This window comes from Arachis stenosperma, chromosome 2 (genome assembly GCF_014773155.1).
Source record: "Arachis stenosperma cultivar V10309 chromosome 2, arast.V10309.gnm1.PFL2, whole genome shotgun sequence".
NCBI lineage: Eukaryota > Viridiplantae > Streptophyta > Magnoliopsida > Fabales > Fabaceae > Arachis > Arachis stenosperma.
The window spans coordinates 55,142,005-55,145,923 of NC_080378.1; the positions used below are offsets into that span (position 1 = coordinate 55,142,005).

General features: G+C 38.5%; 1 non-coding gene across 1 annotated transcript; it reads left to right on the forward strand.

Annotated features, from left to right (window-relative positions):
• The first annotated feature begins 471 nt into the window (after positions 1-471).
• On the forward strand, positions 472-579 carry LOC130964434 (small nucleolar RNA R71). Its single transcript, XR_009080529.1, has one exon. It is a non-coding gene; the product is annotated as a small nucleolar RNA R71 (small nucleolar RNA).
• Positions 580-3,919: the final 3,340 nt, after the last annotated feature.

Below are 3,919 nucleotides of genomic sequence, written 5' to 3' on the forward strand. Positions count from 1 at the left end.
TTGTTGAGGTTTCTCTTGATTCTTCCATGAGAAATTTGGGTGATTTCTCCATGAAGAGTTGTAGGTGTTTCCATAGGGTTCTCCTAGGTAATTCACTTCCTCCATTGAAGGATTCTCAGGATCATAAGCTTCTTCCTCAGATGAAGCTTCCTTAGTACTGCCAGGTGCATTTTGCATTCCAGACAGACTTTGAGAAATCAAATTGACTTGTTGAGTCAATATCTTGTTTTGAGCCAATATGGCATTCAGAGTATCAATCTCAAGAACTCCTTTCTTCTGATTAGTCCCATTGTTCACAGGATTCCTTTCAGAAGTGTACATGAATTGGTTGTTTGCAACCATTTCAATTAGCTCTTGAGCCTCTGTAGGCGTCTTCTTCAGATGAAGAGATCCTCCAGCAGAGCTATCCAAAGACATCTTGGATAGTTCGGAGAGACCATCATAGAAAATACCTATGATGCTCCATTCAGAAAGCATGTCTGAGGGACATCTTCTGATTAATTGTTTGTATCTTTCCCAAGCTTCATAGAGGGATTCTCCATCCTTCTGTCTGAAGGTTTGGACTTCCACTCTAAGCTTACTCCATCTTTGAGGTGGAAAGAACTTTGCCAAGAAGGCATTGACTAGCTTTTCCCAAGAGTCCAGGCTTTCTTTAGGTTGAGAATCCAACCATATTCTAGCTCTGTCTCTTACAGCAAAAGGGAATAGCATCAGTCTGTAGACCTCAGGGTTAACCCCATTAGTCTTGACTGTGTCACAGATTTGCAAGAATTCAGCTAAGAACTGATGAGGATCTTCCATTGGAAGTCCATGGAACTTGCAATTCTGTTGCATTAGAGAAACTAATTGAGGCTTAAGCTCAAAGTTGTTTGCTCTAATGGCAGGGATAGAGATGCTTCTCCCATAGAAATCAGGAGTAGGTGCAGTGAAGTCACCCAGCACCTTCCTTGCATTGTTGGCATTGTTGTTGTTTTCGGCTGCCATGGGTTCTTCTTCCTTGAAGAATTCGGTCAGGTCCTCAACAGAGAGTTGTGCTTTAGCTTCTCTTAGCTTTCTCTTCAAGGTCCTTTCAGGTTCAGGATCAGCTTCAACAAGAATGCCTTTGTCTCTGCTCCTGCTCATATGAAAGAGAAGAGAACAAGAGAAATGTAGAATTCTCTATGTCACAGTATAGAGATTCCTTGAAGTGTCAGAGGAAAAGAAAAATAGAAGAAAGAAGGTAGAAGAATTCGAACTTGAATTAGATAAGGTTCGAATTGTGCATTAAGAAGGAGTGGTACTCCATAAATAGAAGGATGTGAGAAGGAGGGAAGAGAATTTTCGAAAATTCAATTAAAAAATTTTGAAAACATTTTGAAAATTTGATTGATAATTTTCGAAAATTCAAAGTGAAAAAGAAATCAAGTGATTTTTGAAAAAGATTTTGAAATTAGAAGTTTAAAAAGATTTGATTGAAAACTATTTTGAAAAAGATGTGATTAAAAAAAAAATTGATTGAAAAGTTATGGTCTTAAAAAGATGTGATTGAGAAGATATGATTTGAAAACAATTTTAAAAGATATGATTTGAAAACTAGTGACTTGCCTAACAAGAAAAGATATGATTCAAACATAAAACCTTCCTCAACAGAAAAGGCAAAAAATGTTCAATCAAATCATTAATTGTTAGTAAGTATCTTTTAAAAAGGAAAGAAATTAATTTTGAAAATATTTGATTGAAAAGATTTGATTTGAAAAAGATTTGATTTTGAAAAACTTTGAAAACTTGAAAAAAAATTGATTTGAAAACAAAATCTTCCCCCTAGCACCATCCTGGCGTTAAACGCCCAGAATGGTATACATTCTGCCGTTTAACGCCCAAAATGCTACCTCTTTGGGCGTTAAACGCCCAACCAGGTACCCTGGCTGGCGTTTAAACGCCAGTCTGTCTTCTTCACTGGGCATTTTTGAATGCTCAGCTTTTTCTGTATAATTCCTCTGCAGTATGTTTTGAATCTTCAATTCTTTGTATCATTGACTTGAAAAGACACAAATTAAAAATATTTTTGGATTTTTAGTAATCAAAATGCAACAAGAATCAAATAACAATGCATGCAAGACACCAAACTTAGCAGTTTGTGTACTACTGACACTATATGAAACACCAAGATACTCAAGTCAATAGAATTTAAAGATCAAAACAAGGAAATACATGCATGGATTCGAAAGATATAACAAAAACATGCATTTGACACCAAACTTAAGATGAGACTCTAGACATCAAATATTTTTGGTTTTTTATGATTTTGTAAATTTTTTTTTTTGTTTTTCGAAAATTAAGTGGGAAAAGGTATCAAAATTCTTAATGAGAATTCCAGGAATCAGTGCAATGCTAGTCTAAGACTCCGGTCCAGGAATTAGACATGGCTTCACAGCCAGCCAAGCTTTCAAAGAAAGCTTCGGTCCAAAACACTAGACATGACCAAAGGTCAGCCAAGCCTCAGCAGATCACTGCCCCAAAAGCAAAATTGATGAAAATCAACAAGCTCTTGTGGTGATAAGTTGAAACCTCGGTCCAATCAGATTAGACATGGCTTCTCAGCCAGCCAGATTTCAACAAATCATCATGAAACTCTAGAATTCATCTTCAAGAATTTCGAAAAAAAATAAATACCTAATCTAAGCAACAAGATGAACCGTCAGTTGTCCAAACTGAACAATCCCAGGCATTGTTACCAAAAGCTTGCTCAAAACTTGAACAATCCCCGGCAACAGCGCCAAAAACTTGGTGCGCGAAATTGTGAACAATACTTTTCACAACTCTCATAATCCCTGGTCATGAACTCCAAAAACTTGGTGGTTCAATTCCATGGCATTACACAACTTCGCACAACTAACCAGCAAGTGCACTAGGTCGTCCAAGTAATACCTTACGTGAGTAAGGGTCGATCCCACGGAGATTGTTAGCATTGAAGCAAGCTATGGTCATCTTGTAAATCTTAGTCAGGCAGACTCAAATGGATATGGTGATGAACGAAAATAATATAAAAGATAAAGATAGTGATACTTATGTATATCATTGGTGTAAGAGCTTCAGACAAGCGCGTGAAGATGCCTTCCCTTCCGTCTCTCTGCTTTCCTACTGCCTTCATCCAATCCTTCTTACTCCTTTCCATGGCAAGCTCGTGTAGGGTTTCACTGTTGTCAGCAGCTACCTCCCATCCTCTCAGTGAAAATACGTCCCTGATGCTTTGTCACAGCATAGGCTAATCATCTGTCGGTTCTCGTTCAGGCCGGAATAATATCCATTGATACTTTTGCGTCTGTCACTAACGCCCTAGCCTGCTAGGAGTTTGAAGCACGTCACAGTCATTCAATCATTGAATCCTACTCAGAATACCACAGACAAGGTTAGACCTTTCGGATTCTCTTAAATGCCGCCATCAGTTCTTGCCTATACCACGAGGACTCTGATCTCACGGAATGGCTGGCTCGTTTGTCAGGCGAGCACTCGGTTGTCAGGCGATCAACCATGCATCGTGTATTAGTAATCCAAGAGATATTCACTAAGCCTCAGATGCTTGTAAAACAAGAGCGGTTGTCAGTCACCTTGTTCATGGGTGAGAATGGTGATGGGCGTCAATCATCACCTTCATCAAGTTGAAGAACAAGTGATATCTTGGACAAAGAACAAGCGGAATTGAATAGAAGAACAATAGTAGTTGCATTAATACTCGAGGTACAGCAGAGCTCCACACCTTAATCTATGGTGTGTAGAAACTCCACCGTTGAAAATACATAAGAACAAGGTCTAGGCATGGCCGAGTGGCCAGCCTCCCAAAGTGATCAAAAGATCTAAAGAAAAAGGTTCCAAAGATCAGAAGATTTTTTATACAATAGCAAAAGGTCCTACTTATAGAAAACTAGTAGCCTAAGGTGTA